Source organism: Sturnus vulgaris, chromosome 1 (genome assembly GCF_052056855.1).
Source record: "Sturnus vulgaris isolate bStuVul1 chromosome 1, bStuVul1.hap1, whole genome shotgun sequence".
NCBI classification, from domain to species: Eukaryota; Metazoa; Chordata; class Aves; order Passeriformes; family Sturnidae; genus Sturnus; species Sturnus vulgaris.
The window spans coordinates 45,400,811-45,424,133 of NC_142243.1; the positions used below are offsets into that span (position 1 = coordinate 45,400,811).

The 23,323-nt window shown below is 39.9% G+C and overlaps 1 protein-coding gene across 7 annotated transcripts in view; it reads left to right on the forward strand.

Moving 5' to 3' along the window:
• The window catches only part of MYRIP (myosin VIIA and Rab interacting protein), a 205,941-nt gene that overhangs the window by 112,819 nt on the left and 69,799 nt on the right, over positions 1 to 23,323 (forward strand). The window contains exon 1 of one of the 7 annotated variants that reach the window (XM_088165418.1): positions 6,403 to 6,712. The exons of the other annotated variants lie outside the window; for them this stretch is intronic. The gene's annotated coding sequence lies outside the window, so the exon portion shown is untranslated. Of the gene's footprint in view, positions 1 to 6,402; positions 6,713 to 23,323 lie in introns of those variants that run through there. 7 annotated transcript variants of the gene reach the window in all.

Consider the following 23,323-nt stretch of genomic DNA (forward strand, 5'->3'; position numbering starts at 1 on the left):
TTGGAGTTATTCCATCTTGGATTATTTGGTCATGTGAATGTGGCTTCTCTTTTCTTTGCAAGCCAGGTTGAACTCAAGATCCTTTTACTGCTCCTGATGATCAATTAAGTGTTAACCACGAAAGGGAAAATTTAGTAGTGGGAGAGATTTGCCTTTTCTGAATTTAAAAGTGGTGTTGGAAACTAGACCATATTGAAGTTTTACTGTGAAATCTAAATTCATATTTCTCCTCTCTTGCTGGCAGATTGGGTTTGTGCCTAGAGTAACTGAGCTTTTCTTTTGCTAGAAACTAGTGTTCCAACAGAGTGCTGCACATCCAGAAGTCCTGAGGAACTTTGTTTTGTCATAACCAAGTATGCCTATTCCAGCACTAATTCTTCTCATAAACTAGCCACAGTAGTCTGCTTTGGAGTGTGAGAAAATAAAATTTAGTTTGCATTTGGTTTTTGTGATAAGGCTCTTACTTGCTTTATTTGATTACACAACAGTGTTGACTTGAAAGTGCAAAAACTATACTCAAGTAAAATCCATGTGTGACTTAAGAATATGGTGGACTTGGAGTATACAGAAGTGAAACCACAACTGCAGTTTCCTTACTTCACTATTGATCTATGTTATGAAATTCATCTCTTTTGGAAAACCTCATTTTTTTACCTTTGCCATCTTACTAGGTTTTTTAATGTTTTGAGTTTTTTGGGGTTTTTTTGGTTTTTTTCTCCAGGAAATTACACAACATTAATTTCCCAAGCTTACTTTTCTTTTCACTCTAGTTTGACAATATTGTGTTTTGAAGTGTTTCCATGCTGTGCAGATTACAAGAGGAAGCCAGAATTGTCATTGCCAAAGGTTTTAGTGTCTGACTTACTGAATCTTAAGACCAGTTGCTATACCAACGTTGTCATCATGGTACAGAAGTCAATATTTTAGCTTGTAAGATGCATTATAAATCCAGAAATACTGATTTCTCTTTCAAGTCTGCCTAGGAATAGTAAAATTTTTACTCTTCAGAAATACAGTTTTCTTATTCTTTTTTCCCCAAAGGAGGAGCAAGCACTAAATATAATATACATTTAATAGTACACCGAAATCTGACAGTTTATATTTTATGAAAGTCAGAGTGGTTTAACATTGGTAAGTATTTAAGATACTTTTCTTCCTTCACTTAAAGAATTCTGATACATCAGTGTCTGAATGTGAGTCTGTACTTTCCTGTATTAAGAGCAGACTGCAGTATCTTCATAAATTGTATTGTTTCACTCATGTTTTGCAAATTTCTCTGACTTTTGTACCAGACATGATTACTTTTGTAAGGTAGTTTCCTCTAATTTCTATTATGAAGTCAATTACGTGCTTCCCTTCAATTTAATTCCTGCATTTTCACTTTTAGTGGGAATGAGGTAAATGAGTGCAGTTCACATGCCAAAAGATGGAAAGATGTGGCATATGCACAGCAGCTGTCACAAGGACACAAGATATAAAGGTGAATTACAACAGCTTATTAAGGAATTAATTACTTGTCACATGTAAGTCTTCAGACTGGAATTGAATTCTTCAATTTGATGCAATCTGTTGTTGGCAGGAGAGAAAGCACACCAAGAAACAATGGGGACAGACTTGCATACACTTTCACCTGCCCTAGTTGGGTCATTGCAAGCAAACTGTGCTGTTTATGTACTGAAGCACCAGCAAATCACAGTCATTGAGTTTGGAAGCAACCTCTTGGGATCATCTTATCTAGCCCCACTGTTCAAGCTAGAGTAGGTTTTCCCTGAATATATCCAGCCAAGTTTTTAATATCTTCATGGAGAATCCATAATCCCTCTGAGCAGCCTGTTCCGCCACCCTCAAATGGAAGTGTTTTCCTGTGATTAGATATAACATTTGTGTTTTCATTTGCCTGAATTGTCTCCTGTCCTATCACTGGGCATTACTGAGAAGAGCCTAGTTCCCTCTTTTTACTTTCCTCCTATCAAGTGTTTATACACATTGATAAGATCCTTCCACTAGTCTTCTTTTCTCCCTTATAAAGAGTCTCTGGTCTTCCAGCCTCTCTTCATCTTCCATAGATGGTCCAGTCCCTTAATCATCTTTGTGGTCTGACCCTGGACTTCTCCAGTATATCCTTGTATTTCTTCTACTGGGGAACTCAGAACTGGACACAGCACTCCAGATGCATCCACATCAGTGCTGAGTAGAGAGGAAGGATCACTTTCCTCAGTCTGATGAGGATGCTTATCCTAATGCAACCCAGCATGCTGCTTTACCTTCTTTTTTTTTTTTTTTTTTTTTTTTTTTTGCCATTATAGTATGTTCCAGACTCATAGTCAGCTTCTTTTCCAGCAGGATCCCCAGGGTCCTTCTAGGCAAACCTGCTTTTCCAACCAGTCAACTCTCAGACTCTACTGGTGATTTCTGCTTTTCCATCAAGCCAGTCATCTCATTGAGAAGGGCAATGAGGTTGGTCAGGTATGATTTCCTCTTTGTGGCTCCATGCTGATTACTCCCTTTTTGTGTTTCACGTGTTAAATACTTTCCAGGAGAATTTTCTCCATCACTTTTCCAGCGATTGAGGTGAGGCTGACCAGCCTGTAGTTCCCTGAATCCTCCTTCTTGTACTTCTTCAGGATCAGAAAAACATTTACTGCCTTCCAGTTTGGGGTATGAAGGCTGAGTATGTAGTACCAAGGAGATGTATTTAAAACCTGAAAGAATTCTGTGTGATTTTGTTCTGGAATTAATGTAATAAAATATTGATCCACTTGCGAAAAGTTGTTGGAATGCAGGTAATTGAATTTCTGTTCCATGAGGACAGCATGTGTGGCTGCTCTTCCTGCTGAATCCTCCAAGTACTATGGCATATGCTTGTTGGGGTTATCTGAAAAACTGCTTCAGGTACACATGGGTGGAAGTCTGGTTTTGTGTTTGCGATGTCTGAAGTGGCACTGGTGCAGCCCTTTAAACATGTAGATTTAGGTCTTTTGGAAGACTTCACCGCATTTAAAGTGGCGTTTATGGGGGATGAAAACTCGTGCTTTAAAAGGACAAGCGCCCTGCAGGTTGGAGTGGTGTCCAGAGCAGCTAGGATCTTGATCATTTGTCAGCAGAAGTTCATGTGCAGTGCCACATTCTGTGCAAAATCTTCCCTGCCAGTTTGAGAGCTGCTGCAGACACCCATACAGTCTTCTGCAGGATCAGATCCTCTCTCAGTTGCTAATGGTGTCTGCTCTCAGCTGCATTCTTGAGCTGCACTTCTTGTCCAGGGTTTGCTCAGGTAAAGGCACTGATGTTTATAGAGCCTTCAGTGCTGCAGTAACCCTCGTCTCTCCTGGCAGAGGAGTAGCTGGTAGTCAGGGTGTGCTTTCCAGTCCCTGTGTCCAGGGGCCTTGCTTTCTTCTCTTAACAAAAGTTCTCCACGGTATTGCTTCTAAAGTGCTTGTGTGGCCTCGATTACAGCGGTTCAGTACAGTGACATTGTCGTCATGCTTTATTTTTAAAAATGACAGCAGCAAAACAGAAATACCAATTCAATGTCACATTCGCCATGGGAGATTCAGTCTAGTGGAGAGAACAATGGCCTGACAATCAAGGGGTCAGCCTCTATTTTTGGTTTGCTCGCTGACTGGCTGCATGGCCTTGGGCAAATTGCTTTCACCTCTCTGTGCTTCTGCTTTCCCTCTGACTCCCTGCCTGTCTTTTTCATTTCGGTGATTAGCTCCCCTAGGCAAGGAATGCCTCTTGTTTGTACAGTTCCCTGTGGTTTGTTGGAGCCCTTGGGGTCTCCAATCCTGTAACAATAGGGATTCACATCAGTATTACCACTTATCTCTCATATACAGTTCTGAGGAGCCTAATTTTCACAAAGGGATGGATGTTCCTGGCCCTTGTGTTAATAGTGTACAGCAGGGAGCTATAATGACAAAAAGTTTCTCTTTTTGATGTGTCAGAGCTATCACATCTCCAGGGCTTAGATCAGGACTCTGGCAAGTGTTGTTCCTGCTGATGCTGGTGTCACTCACACAGGACTGTGACATGTCCTGTGCTTGTGTAGGTGGCCCAAGAGCGAGGTGTGCTCAGTCAGCACGTGGTCTGCCAACCAGCTGGTCCTCCATATCTGCAAGGTATGCTCATGGTCAGGCCTTGAGCCACATACCAAGTTTTGGAATATTTGATTCCCTGTGTGATCTGTCTGTATTGCTGTTTGGAGTCTGGAATAGCCAAAAATCTTACACATAGTTAGAGATCCACATCTACAGGAGCTGAGAGAGAATAGTTAGTACTGTCCTCATTCAGGGCTGGTTGGAGCCGTGCGGTACTGTGCTTGCATGTAGAAGCAGACTAGGATAACTAGGATACCTTCTGTTAACTGGCTGCTATAAAGGTAGGCAGCTCATGATTTCCTTAATCCTGACTTGTCAGAGCCGTTCAGCCTAGAGGCAGTGCTCTTCTTTTGAAAGATGTTTCAGCAATTGTGTTTGCCTTTTCTCACAGTTGTCACCAGAGCAGGCACTGCCTGTTGGGCTGATATTTGTGTGTCAGTCCCCTCATAAGCCCCTTCCCCATCCAGAAGTGTCCCAGCCAGGATCTGTCATACACTACTGTGACACTCACACTGCTTGCTGTTCCTTCCTCGTAAGCTGTCAGAAGTCTGTGTTTAGTGACAGCATGATGTCATTAGGGGGTTTCTTCTTCACGTGCTCTGTGAAGTTGCAGTCATGATTTTATTATGGATCTTGTTGTGATTCCCCTTAAAGCTTCAGTTTCTACAGTAATGGAAACTCGAGCTTCTTTCTTAAAAATAGTTGTGATGCTCAGCTCTTTGGAGCAGAAAATATGATTCTAAAATTCTAGAATATTGAAGCAATAAGTAAAAATACATCAGTTTGTTCTATTTCTTATACTCTGAGTTTTTAAAAGGTCAGGATTGACAGAACTAATTACATAATGTTGGGAAGAAATTATAACCTGCTGCCACCCACTGTCCATGCCATTTTAGTGGTACTGAACACCCACCTCCCAAAGTGGAGGATACGCTCCCATGATGGATCCATATCTCATCTCTTGTCGTGACAACAATACAGGCTGGGATATATTCATCTTCCAAAGCATAATATGACTGTGATGATTTCACCAAATACATGTTCGAAACGGAGAAGCATTATAATAAGATGTGTCAGTGTGTTTTTAATTTGCATAGGAATTAGCATATATAAACCACATGGGGATGAAAATTCTACCTGAAACTTCTCTGAGTTATTATTACTGGAGTACAAAATACAGTCATTACTATATAATCGTGAATACTATTAATACAATAATCATTACCATTGCTTTTTTTAAAACAACGAGTTGTAACTAATATTGTTGTTTTAAAGCTATGGGTGAGGGAAAATTTGGGTCATATCCCTTAGGGCTAGTCATTAAAGTCAGCATGGACAAGAGACTGTAGTAATTTAATAATTAGAGTTCCCTTAGAAAGTCTGCTATTAGCAATAATATATATGAAAGCAAACATTTTGGCTCCTGTTGTTTAATGCAAAAGGTGCATTTGTAGTCAGGCTGCCTGTGAGATCACATGTGGGGGATGTCTAGGATCCAGCCCCAGGGCTGGAGAAAAGTGACAGAGCCATACACTGTAGGTCAGCTCAGCCCCTGGAACTGCCCGGGAGCTGCAGCAGGGGATGCCAGACGAATAACCCGCATGCTCAGCCTGAGGCTCAGCAGGTCTTTTACACTCCAATTACATGATGGCTGGATGAGCCCTGCACATATCTGATAAAAATCTGATTGTCTGGCACATATGCTGTGTAGATTTCCTGGCTATTTGTACGCAGAGTAATTTTTCATCTCTTCGGTCACTTAAATTACTGTTCAGTAATGGGCTGTAAACAGGACTGTCTAAGAACCTGCAAGGGTTAATGTCTTAGTTGTTTGTTCATCATCAGAGGGGAGAAAATAGTAAAGAACACATTGGGGGAAATGGTATCTGTGAATTCTAGCAAAATTTAAAGTCTTGAATTTTGAGGAGGGGTAGGAGCAAGACTGATTTTGCAATTAGATTTCAGGCCAAAGATATTATCTCACATCATATTGCTGTTTGTCTCAAAATGTACATCACGTTACAGGAGCTGTAACAGGGAGGTGTTGATATTGCTATGGGAAATGTAATGTTTTTTGCATTCCCTAATGTTAGTTATTTTAGCCAGCTCTCTGTTTTAGATCTTGCACAGTATCTCAGAGCCATAAAATCTTTGGTGTGCCTATCCTTGTGTGGGACCCCCGTCAATGAGGGACATACAGCATGCCTTAGCTGAAGAGAGAAACAGCTTTCCGAGCCTTTTCTTCCCTTGCTTTCCCTGACACTCCCTCCTTCGCTTATACGGGCACTGGAGAAATTCTCCCGTTATTCCACTGCAGGCTGTTTCTCTGCCCGCGAGCAGCGTGTGCTGGGGAGAGGAGCGGCAAACACTGCGCCTTCCCTCCAGCACAATCCTCCTGCCCACCTGCAGCCTAAGAGTTCGGCTGGGAATGGGGGCATTTCTGTTTCCCCCACCCTCTGCCTTCCTTCTGAAAACCTTACAATTCTTCACTTAATAATGAGGAGTACATATGCTATGAATAAAATATTAGTGCAAAGTGGGGAATATACTTTAGGGCTTTTTATCCGGAAAGGAATATGAAACAAAGCAGGAATAGAACACAGTTACTACTTCAGGTAAATCTGCTTATTGGTTTATTTTTTACCTTTTCTAATGATGATACCCATATCTTTGTCGTGCATGATACTATAGTGAGATGACTTCATTCCTGGTGTTGTGCATCACTGTCCTTGCAATGCAGTTCTTTCAGTTCATAATAGTAGTGTGTGATTTAATCATAGGATGGGGAGCACCTTACAATATTGAATCCTGAGATGCTGTGGACATGACAAAAATTTTTAGTTTTGGTTTTCTGAACTTGTGACAAAAGTATCTCAGCAAAATATTTATATGGACTGCATAGGGGGAGCGTTGATTTTCTTGTAGATGCTTTGATTTGTCTTTTCATTTATAATGACCTTAAATAATGTTTTGAAATAGCTTAATCCCCAAATGAAGACTTTAAAAATCAAATCCGGCAACAGAGAGACTTGCATTAATAAAATTCATTTTGCTTCTTAAATTTGTGAGTAAGTATACATGTTTAGTCCATGTTTATTGGCACTGCTAAATTCCCAAGCAATGCAGTGCTGTGTGGCTGCCTAAGGAAGTGGACACAAACATGGCAGGAGTTTCCTGGAACATACAGATGTGCTGAGAGCTCACTGATGCAAAGTAAACTACTTATTGATTTAATGATGTTTTTATGATCCACAGTGTTCTCTGTAACTGATGTAGGACGTGTTTCCTTCAGCATTGCATCTATTTTTTTGTATCGACAGTGTTTTGACAAACATTCTGTAGTATTCCTGCATATGTTCTCTTACTGAATTTTAACTGTTTTCTAGGAAGCAGCATTAACATTAAACACTGTTTTCTCCTGCGGCAGTCATAACACAGGTTTTACAAACATCAGTGTGAAGTCTTGCCAGATGCGTCAGAGCATCTGTGTTGTGACGCTGGAGAAGTGGTGTGTTATCCCACTAATGTAGCGGGAACCACCACTTCTGAAGTCAGCAGAAGCTGAAACATTATTACACTGCATATACTTAAGCATAGGTAATGGGAGGATAATTCTCTCTTCTGTGTTCTGTCTTGCCAGCTGCAGCAGCTTCAAAATCTTGGATGTTTATTTTTATTATAGGATGGACAGCAAAAAGAAAAAAAAAACAAGTTAGGCATATTCAAGTAACTGATTGTTTTGGGTCATTGTGAGACATTACTATTCTTCTATAAACACAGCTTTAAAGGATGTAATGTCTCTCTCTTGCAATTATAATAAATTTAAACAGAGACAGGGCATGCCATTAGAGACTGTACCTTGGGCTTGTTGCTGCTGAGCTGTTCCCATCTCTGCTGCCTGTGCTATGTAGATGATCTTTGTACTGATCATAGAAAATAGGACTGTGAATAACTGATAGTTATTCATAATTCTGGAAGCAACAGACACCATAGCTTTGGCTGTCAGTAGGAAAAGTAGCTGCAAAGATATTAAAGAGACTCTAGCCTGGGGATCCCCGTTTTTATAATAATAAAAACTTCCATGGAGTTTCCTCCCTTGATATCCAGTCTGGGAAAACAGCTCTGTTCTGACTCTGTCCTTCGCCAAGAGGCTAATGAAAAATTTCTGCCATCCCTGCCAATGCTTCTGCAATTAAATAGGAAGGCCCTTGTAATGGAAAAATTTATATGAGTTGCTAGAGTGCGCAGTAGGAGGAGAAGGCTGAGGGAGAGACCAAGAAACCAGCTGTGCCTTTATATGCCCAGGTTAGCAGTAGGGGACTACTTTGAAAGGATGTGAGGTCCACGTGTTTGTCCATATGAATTTTTTGCTGCTGGGTGGGAGCCACAGGTAAGGTATGGGAGTTTGGAACAACCTGCCAGTCAGAGCTCCTGCCTTGCCCTCCTCCCCAAGTTTTTAGTAAAATAATACTTAGCACACCTACCAGAGTATTGCTCTACTTCCATGGCTCCACACTGTATGTGGTTGGATATTCAGGCTCTGTCAAATGAGAAACTAAACACAAGGATGTGGCAGCAAGTGCCACTAAAAATATTGTCTTTGTTGAACTTTTACAAGCAGTTGTGCAGGTGCAGGGCAACACATGCATCAGATTTGAGGTGATTTTTTTTGCATGCATTGACATACTTTTTTAATGTCTGAGTTGTCAGGGGAATGCTAGATGCAGGACAGAACAAAAGGGTTTGCACAGTACTGTGGGGAGGAAGCAAAGACGAACCAGTGTATTAGGGAAAACAAAGGGGTCAGGTTTAGTTGCTGGTGTATTATGAGCCTGGATTCACTCTGGAAATGCCTGGGAAATGTCTGCAGTGGTGCAAGGTGCTGGCAGGTGTCTTTGGAGCTGAGCTTGTACATATGCTAAGCGCTTCTTTCCACCTGCTCCTCTCTTCCCCTCTCACTGAGTGACTTTATGTAGCCTGTCCTTGGCATTCAGTCATGTGGGAAGTGGAACAGCCCCATGGTCAGTAGCCAGGTCAGTCAGGTTTCTCCTGCTGTGCCATTCTCCACCATCTTTTGACGGGTGGTTGGACCTGGCCTCTGTTTTCCATATAAAGCTTTCCTTGCTGAGCCTTCACTCCTGGGAAGCCTTAAAGGTCATGGCAGGCTTCTGACTGTAACTTCTGAAGAAAGCCAGTGAGGAGAGAGGACTACAGGGTCTTCAATTCCAAGTGCTGACATTTCCCTTTGCAGTGGAACCAGACTTCTGGCCCTGCTCTTGCCTTGGCTTCAATAGGAAGAAAGTAAAAATTGTGATTATGTAACTGGTTGCTCTCACAAGTGACTTGTTACTTGTTCCCCAGTAGCAGTCTCCGCTATCCAGTGACCATCATAATTATTGGGCAATTAAAAAACTAAAAGTGGGTTTGTGGTTTATGCCTGAACTTAGGCAAAAAATCATTTGAATCTAAAGAAAGATGATCTGCTTGGGAATCATAAAATCGACACAAAGTTACCCCATCCTAAACTTGTATTTCAAAGAAAATTACTGGTATACAGAATCTTTGAATACTGGTGAAATAGCAAGTGACAGAGGTACTTTTTTAGAAATATATTGATCTGAGAGTGATGTTTGCACATCAACTGGAAAGAAATACCTGAAATATTTTGGGGTTTTCTTATGCTCTCCACCCATTCAGGAAAGCACTGAATAACCAAGTGTCTCAACAGCTACAGTCATAGAGGGCCACATCTCATCATATACATTTGTAAACTGTTTATATAATGTTTATACAATGGCAGACTTAAGGTACATTTTCTTTTCTGCTTCTAGTGGGATTCTCTAGTGTCTCCAACTGATAAAATATACTTATTACATGCAAAGAAGTTAAAAGTTATAAGAATGTGTATGTATCATAGAAGATACTTCCTGTCGATTCATACAAACAGTAGAGTATTTTATGTATGGTCTTAGAGAAAAATACAATCATGCCTACTTTTATGACTTTGTATATATACACACATATATGTAAAATATGAGTGAGACAAAGACATGGAGAAGCAGGTATTCTGATGGTGTAAATATGGGAAAAAGTCGTCCAGCTGGCTAGATATGAAATCTTATGTCAAATATTATATCCATTTACCAGTAGTTGACAAGAAGAAAACCTGTTACTTAATTTCATTTATAAGAGCTGGATAATAAATTTAAAGAAATAGAGAATAAGCACTTTCCCAGCCTTCACTGAAGAATGATGCCAAGAATATAATTAGTTTTGTTACATTGCTCCAGTTAAGTTTATGAATGATGAAGAACACAAAGGTCTCTTGTGCACAGAGCTGAGGTGTATTATAATTTACTGATTAGTCACAAGCCTATTTCCATATGCCTTGATGTATTGCTAGACTGTGTCACCCTTAGAGGAGCTAATCATAAACAGTCAAAAGCATTTAAGTCATTTTTTTAGTTGCTCTTAGGATGAGGCTGATGACAGACTGAAATGTTCCATTTTATCAGACATTAATGGCCTCATTTCGCACCCTTACAGTCCATGGCAAAGCCACCAGCACATTCAGAAGTGCAGGTGTTTGCTACTTGCACCATAAAGTGCCTGTTGAGGGCTGTGTTCCAGCTGCAACCCATGGAGGAAACAGGTAGATGAAAAGGTAAAAACACACAAAATAGTCACATGATAATGGATAATCATTTTGTAGTCTCAGTGTCCCAGCTGACATTTCCCTCACTTTGACAGAATAACTAGGCTGAATATTTTTAGACACTGTGTTTCTAGTCACTCCAATCCCTCTGAAGAGCTTTCTTTTGGTAAATTATGGGATAGTGATTTTGTTTGTTCATTTTTTCCAGGCATTTTTGAGGTGAGCAGGAAATAACAATGAGCTGCTAATTTCCTTTGGACTCTGAAATAATGTATTCTGTAAGAATTAATGATTTTTATCACAAGCATAGCTCAGAAGTCTCTGTTGCTATACAAGGCTCCTGAGAAGGAAACAAGTACTAGATAATTGCATGTCGTCAGTGTTCAAGTATTAAGAAAAATAAGGATCTCTTACAGCAAAAAAGGAAAATGCATTGATTCAGTAAGGCAGAGTTAAAGAATATGTGGAATACAAACTACTGTATTAATTATCATCAGTCTTGAATTTTTCCAATGTTTTTTTACCATGAAATATATGTAAAGCAGTAGCAGTTCTCTTCCAAGGAAAAATTATCTGTCTTTCCAATTATAAAAATCTGTGCATACTTGGTTTAAGATTTTAATTAAAGAACTGAGATAGATTATTATCACAGTTAAAATAAGACCTAAAAAGTATTAAGAAGGAACTTTACTGAGCTGGTAATTGGCTGCTAAACAGAGTCTGTTAATTTTGTGACTGTAAAATTTTGCTTACATCCCCTTTGGCCCCCTTTGTCCTGGTTTTCCTTTTTATAAAAGTGGGTGATAGTAATGTAAGCTGGGCTTCCCTGGAAGATATCATTGTTCAGAATTAGAGGTAATGCTGCCTCTTTATGCCAGTTGCTGGAACATGTAATTCAATCTGCTTTCATCAGAGAAGCTTCATCAAACTCATTTTATTAACCCTAGCTTATTCCAGCTGAGATTCTGGTGGGTAATATCCAAAGTGTCAAATGTTACTACTTCATCCTGCTTTAAATGCAAACTGTGATTTTTTACCCCCTTTCCCCAACTCCCAGTTTATTAACACAGAAATTTTGCCTTTAAAGTTGTAAGAATTGTTTTAATAAGAACAAAAAAAAAAAAACCAAACCCACAAAACCCCTAATGCAGTTTTATTAGATTTATCCTTTTAATGAGTGCAGCTACATATATCTAATTACAATTATTGAATTCTCCAACCTCCTCTTTGGCCTACAAAATATTAAATATGCTCCTGATAAATTGTTAGTCTCTCAGAAGAGGTAAAACAGCCTTGAAATCTGTAATTAGTTAATTGTCTACAACTTGACTAAATGCAAAGTTTCCCCTTGAGACATAGATAGCTGATATTATTACAGTGCACAGATTTGGTCAATGTGCCAACTCTTCATAAAACTAAAAAAAATAATAATTTCTCCTTTTTTTGGAGGGGGGGATTAATTTAGACACATTTAATTCATAGCTTGGTGATCTGTATGGGCAATTTAAAATTATTTCTTTCAGTGTGTCATCTTTCCTTTGGCAACCACAAAGCTCAGCACCCATCACACTGCCCCATATATTTATTTCTGATCAGTCATTCTGAAGAGTATGGTCTGCTCTGGCCAACAGCTGAAAGGAGCTGCTCAGGTTGTATGGCAGGACAAGAGACTTGTGTTTCTCAGTGCTGCTGTCACTGAGTTACCCTGGGGGTGACAAAAAGTTTCCAGTTGCCTCCCAAATGATTAATCCATGAGCTGCTGCTGCTGTCCATCCTTAGGGTCCCATCTAGTTTATAATAAGGTCACTTGCTTAAAGTGATCCTAATTGGGCTGTTTGAAAAGTGGTCTCATCTCGTAATGGAAGCAAAATAAACTAGAAAACAGTTGACTCTATGAAATAGTTGTGTTTGAGTCCTCCTAAAGTTGTATTTTAGATTCTGTACAGGGAAATGAAAAATCACCAAACTTCTCCAAACACAGAAAGAAGAAAAAAGTACGAGATTCTACTTGGTCCTAAAAAAAGGTTAAAATAGTAAGTCTTAAATAGAACTTACAAGTAGGATTTGGATTTCAAAGGGAAGGTTACAGCAATTAACACCTACTAGCCTGCTATGAAGCCAGGCTGGTTTGTCTCTGACAGCCAAATGCAACAAGTGTGAACAGTCAGTGACTACTGGGAAGGCCTTTGTTTCCCTGAAAGGAACACAAGGAAATTTTTGTGACACTATTTGATCGTAACATATAATTTATTTATCTTCTGCTAAAACTTAAAAATAAATCAATAAATAACATTTTGAAAGGCTAAATGCATTTCTTCAACTGCAAAGTTAAAAGTGACATGACAGGCTATACTAGGAAATGATGTTGCTATTCATCTACCTCCAAAACACATTTATGAAAACAACTGAACAATTATATACATGTTATGAAGAAGAAATCACAGTTGCGTTTTTAAAGTTAAACCTGACTGCAGAAAACTGGACAAGAAAGAGAACTGTCAGAACAGCAAGGAAATTTAGAAAGGCATTGCCCCTCATGAGCAATTTTATTTTAAATCTTTGCTTCCTCACTTTTCTGATGGCATGGGAATAACATGGTAACAGTAGAGCATCAGAAGAAATGGTAGGGAGTGGAAAAGTTCAGAATGAAAAATCTGGAACAAATGGAGAAACTCCAAAGCACTGGACAGTAATGACGTTTTTTTTTTCTTCACTTAAAAAATATTCCCTATAAAACCTATACTAGTTGAATTGGAATATAAAATGACCACTTCAGAAGTCTGGGAATGAAATAATAATTTCAAATGAAAAGTAGAATTTGATCAAAGAAAAGCTTATTTGAAGGTTATTTCTACATTTCCCCTTGTCAGCATATACTTTTCTATAGATTTTCACATTATTAGTGCCTGTATAGGCATTTCACTTCCAAATATGAGCTCTTCATATGGAGAGAGATGAGTAAGTGTGATCTGAAGGGCTCCAGGATGTGGTTTATGAATTTGCAGTCTTTTCTTAAGTTTAAGAGCCAATAAAACAGTTCTGATAAGGGAAATAGTCTATTACATTTGTTGGTATTCTTCAGTGATTTTCTATAGTGCTGTGGCAGCGTGGTGTGATTTCAGTGCTCTTCCCTTATGATAGGTCAAGAGCAGAAATCTGAGGCTTTGGTGTTTTGGTGGGATTTTCTTTTTAACTTGGTTAAAGGAAGTGATTTTAAAAATTCCTTTAGCAAGTTTGCAATTTTTTTTTTTGCTGGATGCTTGCAGAGGCTGGTAAACTCTATAGCAAAAATCAGAGAGGGAAGAGTTGGTAACTGACAAAAGTGATTTATCTTCTGTGAAACAATTTATGAGCACACTTGCTTTCTGGAAGCATAGGTTAATATGCTTTAAATATGCCCAAGAATAAATCTTTCTAAAGACATACAAAGGCAATTGAGGAATGAAGGAAATGTGAAGTGGAGCAAACACAGCTTAAAGCTAGTCCTGCCCTTTTGCATCAGGAACCTTGCTTCAAACTCCCTCAAATTATGTGAAGTTTTGAACAGATCCTTGAGGTGTTTGGCAGCTCTGCTACACAGAGTGCAGGTAATTCAGGGGAAATCCTGACCTGCTGTGTGACACTTCTGAGTTCAGGAGGCACGTTTGTAACTCCCGAGCACATCCAGTGTGAGAAGCCTGTAACACATTCATTGGCTTTAAAACATGCCTGGGAAGTGGTGTTTTCCTGCCCTGTTTCCATAATGATCCCACTTGATCCACAGAGTTTCAGTAGCTTACTAACTTAACCAGACTGGAAGTGTTATGGCAGTAAGACAGAGCTGAGGCAAATTCTGTAGCAAACAAGTGGGTTCAGGGAGAAAGTCGAGGCTGAGATTTTCTAGCTACTAATCATATTAGATACAATAGGAAATCCCAGTAAGAAGATTTAAAGAGAAGTGGGAACGAACAAAGATTCTGTTTCAAATATTTGTGTGGCCTCTGTAGCACAGTATTTCATAACTTTTTATATAATTAATGTAAGAAGAAAGGGGTGTAGTTGTTGGTTTTGTATTTTTTTAATAAGCCCCAGTTAAAAGAAAGGCCATGGTCTAGAAACTTCATCTGCTGAGTCAGTCTGTAAGCCTGTGGGTGGTTATTTTGGGAGGGAGGAGTATTGCTAGTTTTAATGTCACATCAGGGATGGACACTAAGATTTGCAACATATAAACGAACATGATTCTGTCATTAGGGCAGAGAAAGTTATTTTTAACTTTGTTACTCTAATGCTTCTAATGAGCTTGGCATACTTGTTGCTTTTTCACACTTCTGCTTTTTCATTCAAGCTGCTGCTATAACATTGGCTCTACTTTGACTGTCATCATTTCTTGATGAAAGGAGAAGTAACACCTTTTTGGGAAGAGTTGCTTAGAAAACTGATGTGTCCTTTCTTTTGACTTATTAAATAAGTTAATCACATACATTTTATGAAAACCAAAAACCATGATGCCAGATGAGAACAACATTTTGGTAAGTAGTCTGTTGGATCTTGGGCTTCCTTTCAGTTACCTGGAGTACAATGAAGAGATTAAGAATGTCTAAGTTACAGGAGGTGTTTGGCTAGACAAAATAGAATTCATTAAGTAGGCTTTTAGCAATGACCAAAAGATCCCTAATGGCTGAAAGCGCTCATGAACCTTATCAAAGAAGGTACCTTTTTGAGAAAAGATTAAGGTATTCATTTATTGCTGGCTCATACTAGAAAATGCTAGATTTACCAGTATTTTACCAGTGTAACATATAGTTCAGCGGAATTCTTGCATTCAAGGCATGGTTCTTCCTGGGGTTGTCCCATAAGGTTTGTGCAAAATAAGCTAGCAAAAAGCTAGGGGAATGTGTGCACTTAAGATCCTCCCTTACCTACTGACTTCTGATGGAGAAAAGAGGTCAGTGAAAGTAGCACTATCCATTCCTGAAGAGGTTTTTATCCAGAAGCAAAGTACGGGCCACAGGTTTTATGTATGCCAGTGACTCATGTTGCTGCTGCTTCACAGGGCTTGATCTATTCCATGCTGGAAGATGGTACCATTGCCCCTTTGCTCACTGGATCACCTTTTAATCTGACCTATTTATCATTTGTCCACTGTCTCTTGTTACTCAACATATGTATCACTCGACTCTAAAGTATTTTGAAGCTGAAGGAGCTTGGTTTTGTCAGATATGAGAAATGCAAGTCAAGTGGACTTGACAGTAGACGTGTATTGAGATTCTGGGAGTTTGTGGTGATTTACTCCACTGATATGATCGGTGAGTCCCCATTTCTCTTGTGTGCCCCATGCAAGAGAGATTTTAAATACTACTGAACCACTCCTCCTTGTGTTAGCACTTTTATTCCATCTGTGAAATGGAGGTAAGACTTGGACATTCACACAGAAAGCTTCTGGATCTGCAGATCAAAAGTGCTGCAAAAGCCTTGGGTTTTGTCAATGTTGGTGTTCTCTTGGTACACAAACTGAATGATGTTCTGGCATGTTAGTGCCTAAATCCTGGTGAGGGAGCCTAGGACTTCATCCCATTTAATTGCTGGAGTATTAGGAGGAATAACAACAATTCAGGCTTCTGTAGTTAGTTTGGGGTCTCTGAAAAGTCCTGCCAGGGTTTCAGTTGACGTTCATGCCAGCCCACGTCTGGCCAGTGGAAAGAGATGCTCCTTAGTGTCAAGTGATTCATGTGTGGCTATGAAGAGCTGGGCTTCCAGACAGCCTAAGTCATGCAGAAAACTCTGATTCTAGAGGGGAATAAGCAGTACCACTGGAACAATAAGACCCATTTGATAAGCCTTTAGCAATCAGTTTGTTTCAATTTCTCTGGGGGTGAAGAAGTGCAAAAAAAATTAATTGAGTCTGTTTCTCTTTCTTTACCAGATGCCTCATGTCACTTTTTATCTCTGGCTCAGCCTGTCTCTGGAATATTCCTCCAATTTGTATTGCAGGCAGCAAAATAGGAATTGTCAATAGTCCTTGGTTCATTTACTTCTTGCATCCTTGGTGGGCACAAGTCATATAAATGGCCTCATGCAACAGTGTCTGTACTTTAGTAATCCCTGTTATTCACTTGACACTCTGAGTCATTTGATAAAAACTCTGCCTAACTCATTTGTAGTGGATTTTCTTGTCTGCCCATCCCTTCCGCTGTTCCACCAGCAGTAATGCAGAGCTGGTGAATGATTTGACCAGTCTTCTGTAGAGGCAACACATTGTGTATGAGCCAGAGGGTCACATGCTGGTACAAGCTTCTCTGATTAATCCCTTTGTTAGCATCTGCTGGGACATCTTTTTTGGCGATTGCCAGATACCTGGGTAATAGGTAGAGGAAGGAGTAATAGATAGAAGGAGCATGGATTTCCTTCTTCCTATGTCATAATGACTTCAGTGCTGTGTTGTTCTCTTTAGTGCAGATCTGTGCCCCTTTCAGCTCCATCACCATACACTTCACTTGTAAATCAGCACCATGAGGAAGATTGTACTTGTGCTGTTAACACACAGGTCAAGAATCTGAGATGGGATTTCCCTTTTTGTGCATCATTGTTTGAGGATGCTAATCTAAACTCAAATATTTTCTTTCATTTTAACATTTCTGTCCCTTAAGTATTTTTGTAGGATTTAAATGTAAGTCCTAAATGACCAGGCTGTTTAGGACTGCTTGTGTTGATGTTGCTAAAGGAGTCTGTATGTTTTGGGGGCTGGAAGAAAAGCATGCAGTTGATTTACCTAGAAATTAGGCAGTGTACCTATTCTGTACTTCACAGTGCTCAGTGCAGCAGCATTTGTAACCTAGTATTTCTCCATTCTCATGACTTTATGGGAACTCAGGTTCCTGAAGAATTCAGCTTCTGCTTGAAGTCATGTAGTGCAAAATTTATCTCTGCTCTGTGTATGGACTCATATTCTTTATTTCTCTAGAAAGGCCAGAAACAACAGTATCAATGTTAAAGTAGTACAGCTGAAAGCTTGCTGGCCAAGGTGAGCCACCAGATTTTATATCTGAAATAACACACATGCTTAAGTTATGCCCACTCAGTGGACAGCAGGAGCAAAGTAAAAAGGAAGAATCTGTTTTTGCTGCATTGTACTCCAGGTCTGGAGAGTGAAAATATCTGCTGAAGTTCTTCGGTTTTTTCCTGGTGGACCTGCTTGTGTTTTGCCCTGGTTTGCCACAGCTGATCCATCAGAAGCCCTGAGGGTGCCTGAGCATCCATGATCCTGGGCTTCCAGGGGCTGTGCATCAATGGTGCATAATAGGTGAGTTTTCCTGAAGTCATAGATGTCACTGATTTTGCAGGCCCTGAGCTAGTTGGCTTCTCACAGCAAAGAGCCCTGGTACACAGGCAGCACCTCTGTCTGTGTTGGGCTGAGTTGGTAAGTGCAATTCTCAAAGGAACTCAGGTCTAATGACAGTAAAAAGAAAAGGAGCAAGTCTGAAATGACAGTGGAGAAGTGGTGCACCTGAGACCAAGGGAGGACAAGCAACATCACTTTGGTACAAAAGCAACTTGGTTTGAAACAGAAATGTTGGCATTGAACACCAGTATGCGTTTTGTCTATTTTATTCCTAAGATGAAAAACAGTGTTACTGCTAGTGATGATTAGTAAATGAGTGTGCTGTGATAAGTGATAAAAAATTTATTAGATCTTGTTGTACTGAGAGCTAAGGATAGCCACCACTCTTATTTCTGGGTTACTGATGCTGCTGCAGAGTGCTAGTAGCCTTGTAATCCATTGCAGGTCTAAGTGCCTTTCTGAATAGCTGCTGCCACCTAACATAGGTTTCAACATGTTTTCTTGAGAATGTCCCTCCCTGGGATTTGCATTACTGGCAGCTCTAGGAATTTGTGATTTGGTGGTCACTTTTCCATTCTTCTGCAAGAGCTTTTTGTGCATTATTACTTATCAAAGGCTCCAGTAAAAGTTTTTAGTGAATTTTACACCTATGGCAGTGTCTTCTCACAGCCACTGAGGCAGAGGAATATATGCAGTTTCAGGAATGATCATAATGACACCAAGATAAATATTAAATAGTGTTGATGCTAACAGGGACATTTTGGACATAATCCTGAGTGTTCTAGAAACCAGCTATATCCAAAAATAAAGCTCTATTTCAAACAGCTAAGCTTTGGGAATAACAAGATATGAACAACTTTGGTACTGGAAATATCTTTTAGTCTGTAGGATTGTAAAGATTTGATTTCTGTTCTACAGAAATCTTGTAGATTTATTTCGAAATGTCTCCTCTCTGCATAACAGATTTACTTGTTGTAAGAAGGATTTTCAGAACAAATGCTTTGAAATTTTTCTTCAGTAGAGCAATCATCTCTACTCCAAATTCAATATTTCCTTTTTACCTGCATATAAATTCTGTAAACTAGCACAGTCTTAAATTCTGATTGCAATGAAAATGCAGTAAGCGGAACAGAAACAAAGACTACTTAATGTTGTCTATTATACTCCTCTTGCAAAATTTAGGTTAATCCTTCATCTTTCCCTTTATCTGATATCAAATTAGTCTGCAAAACATTCTAGGGCTAACTCAAATATGCAAGATGAGGCTGTGTGCAATGTTGTGGCCGTGTTTCTTAATCCTAAAATATGTGTTAGGAATAAATTCCTTTAATATGATCTGTTTCGTGTCTTTTGGTGTCTGGGGCAGAGGGCTGTCTGTAACACAGAACTTTTCTTGTTTTACATACTGTATATTTATGACTCATTAACCTTCATTGGGTCTGCATATATAAACAAGAATCCCAGTCTTTATCTTTGAAGTCCAGCCACTGAATCTTTGGTTTATCTATTCATGACTATTGAAACCACAAGTGCCTGACAAACTATAGAAGTGAGTCAGCTGACAATTTAGAAATTAATTTCAGAAGCTGCTGCTACAAATCTCTTCCTATCAAATATAATGAAATAATAATGGTCCCAATACTACTCTGAACTGCCTGGATGAACTTTGACAGAAAGCATGGAAATGATATTTAATGAACTGAGGCAATCATTAACCTATCTGTCTCTGTGATACTCCTCTCTGACCTTTTGTTTAACCAAATAGATGTACACGTTGTTTCCCATGGTAGTTCTCTTCCTGCAAGTATTCATAGTGAATGCATGTGTAACAAGCTTGTTAAAGACATTAATTCCCTGTAACCTTCTGAAATACATAAAACTGCAGGTTGTATAATATTGTGAACGTGTTAGTGTGCAGATTCAAGTTAGTGTGCTGTACCAAGTGCAGTCAATCTGCCTTTCTTTTGAAAGAGTGAGGAGGAAACTTTTGGTGGCATTCTATCCTTTCAGCTTGGACTACATGTACATGAAATCTCTTTTGTTCTTTGCAGTAGATTTTTTGCAGTAGATTTTTTTTGTCCTGCATTTCTCAAGATCACTACCAACCTACTGGCAGTGGGGGGCATTCTGTTCCAGCAGGATAGTTAGGCAGTTTGATGTGGGCAGTGGGTGGCCAGTTTCCTTGGCCACCCCCAGTTAACTCTCATGCCAGCACACCAAGTGTCACCAGCAAGCTGCTGATGATTGTCCAAGAGCTTAAGTCTTAGGTGAACAGATTTAAGTTATCCTAAAGTGTAGAAAAGTTAGATAATCTGCAATTTTAAATTTTCTTTGATTTTTGATAGGTAAGGAGAGTATCAGTAAATGCAAAGCAAGAGCCAGAAAAATTGGCAGACACAGATGAATAAGCTGTTGAAGCCAAGACGGGAGGCGGCATTTAATTATAGTAGGGTTTGTTAGGCTTGGGGTGTTAGTTGGCTAAAGTGTTGATGAGAATTTGGCAAAGTGGATGTAATGCACAGAAGTAGGACTTCAAACAGGCATTTTGTTTTGAGGGAGGGTTAGGGATTTTTGGGCACCCCTTCCTGAGCTGGACTGCAAAAGAATTAGAACAAAGAGAGGGAGGGAATGGAGGAAGAAATCGAGCACAGATGAACCCAACTCCCTTTTCTCACCATTCTGACACTTCACCTTCAGAATCTGTATTAGACTTTTACCACGACACTACTCATTACTTAGACCATGCTAGTCCTGCTGCGAGGGCTGAAAATAGGTGGGGGCAGAAGCATCAGCGTGACTCAGGAGTTAAAAGGAATCCCAAGATGTGTAGAAGGTAATGCAGATCTTTCAAAACAGGTTTCTTCACCCCTTGAATAAGACTTCTAGATCTTGTTTGCACAAGGAAACCATTTTATCTGTCAAAAAAGCAAAGGCTTTTACATAGTACCAGAACATTTAGAACAGGCACATAGAGGCATGCAAAACTTTCTTAAGATTCAGATGATTGTTTGTGGCACTCACTTTTTTTACTCCTTGGGGGAATGGATGCTTGTTATATTCCCATCTTATGCAATAGCTCTAATACGTTACAATAGTGGCGACACTGACAAATAGTGAAAATGTACAGCTTTTATGGTTTCCCCTAAATCTTTTAGAATAGGGATGTTCAACAAGCACATGCTTGTTGGAGTTGCATCTGTTGCTCTTACCTGTACTGATACTCCAGTACTGCTTTGTGCACCCTCTCTTCTACCCATCTCAAAACCACAGCTCCTGCTGTGTTGGTAACCTGGCAGGCTGGCAGCCTCAGCTAGGGCTGCTGCATATGTTGGACTGGAGTGTAGATTTGACAGTAAAATGAGCAGACTACCTGTTCAGAAAGACCATCTGATCTCTGCTTATTTGCTGTTCACCAGCCAGTGCCAGTCATCTGCTGGACAGCCTGCCAGACATGCCAAAAATCTATGAGCTCGCCCTAGGTGTGCAGCTACCAGTGGATGTGCTCGCCTGCCCCTGGCTGAAGTGCTGTTGCTTGCCAGCAAGGCTGCTGTGCCAAGAGAGTTATGAGGAGAGGATGAAGAGAAAGTTTAGGAGAAGAGAGAAAAGCTCTGCACGCAGTAATTATATGGCCTCTTTCATTGCACAAAGTTTGTGAGTGTTCTGTATGTAATCCTACTGTGATCATGCAAATTTTAATGTTTTGATGTAATGGTTGGACTCAATGGTCTTAGACATCTTTTCCAACCTCAACAATTCTATGATTCTGTGAAATATGCCCCTTGGAAACTCTCTTCCGGAAAGAGATACTTAGCAGCCAATATTCAGGGCTAACTGTCTTGAATTACTTTCAAAATCAAACATAATCTTTCGCTAGGGAGATACAATATTTTCAAAATACAAATTTGAAATATTCCTATTAAAAGTATGATTGAACTTCTTACTACTTGTGCATTCTTTGTGTTTTTTAATGTGCTCATCAATGCCGTGTAAGCACTCTAGCCTCTATGACATTTTAATGGCACTTCTTAACAAAGGTTCACTCTCCTTTTCAGCTGTTTAAGATATATTTGCTTTTGTTGAGAAAGAAATTATGAAAGATTGCTTCAAGCACTGACGGGTGTCTTACAGCCACCTGTGCCACTTCAGGTTCTCTGCACTCAGACAGGAACAAAGCTGTGATAGCAGCTGTCTTTACCAAAACCAAAAAGCGTGAGTTTTATGAGTAGAGAAAAGGCAGTGCTGGAAGCAGGGAGGGTTCCTTTTCTATTTTTGCATCTGTCAGAGTATATTGGCATTAGGCAATGAAGACAGCGAAGAGGAAATGTTGCAGGACATTGAAAAAGGTCTAAATATCAGTATTGACTGTGGTTAAGTTGGTCAGAAACTCTTTTGGGGTGGATGTTCATACCAAAGTGCTTCATCCATCCTTTTTTAGGTGCATTGATTCATACTTCTGATTGCCATCCTATACCCCCTTCATCTGTAAAGGGAACAGAGGTTGCAAAATGCTCTTCAAATATACCTGAAGGAAGGCTAAGACTAAGACTTGCTTTTGTGTTCTCCTGCATGAGGCATCTTCTACCTGTGATACCTAAAGGGAGGAGGAGCCTGCTTTTCTTCAATAGCTCTCTAGCCGCAGCCCACAAAGAGAAGTGGTATCCAGGTCTTGGACCTGAGACTCAGAGGAAACAGGAGCCTCATGGAGCCATGAGAGCTCATGGAGCTGGCTGCTGCTCCTGCTTAGTCAAATGCTGCCTGAGCTTAGGCAGGGCTTTGGGAAAGCTTCAGAAGAGTCATAGCTGCCAGCTGGAAGTTCATTCATTGAAATAATGACCAGCTGAGGATATTATGTGAGGTCGACTGCTTCTTCCCCTTCAGCCGAAACAGCCCATTTGCAGGCAGCGAGTCCCTATGCCCAGCTACATGGATGAAGAGAGGTGATGAACTATTAGTTTTCTGGCTGTGACAAAAATTATTTTCTCTCAAATAGGAGAAATTTGGCATAAGGCCACAAAAGACCTGGTTTTGGAAGAAAGGATTATGAAGAATAGCAAACTCCAGAAAAGATTCTATCTGCTAGAACTTTGTGTCTGAATATCTCTGAAAGAAGCTTAGGTACAACAGAGGAAAAAAAAAGGCAGACAGATGTGCCTCTTGTCTTTTCTTGTTTAATCATCACAGTCTTAAGTGTTTGGGTTGTTGGAGTGTTTCAAAGAAGGGAAACAGAGCTGGGGAAGGGTCTGGAGCAAAAGT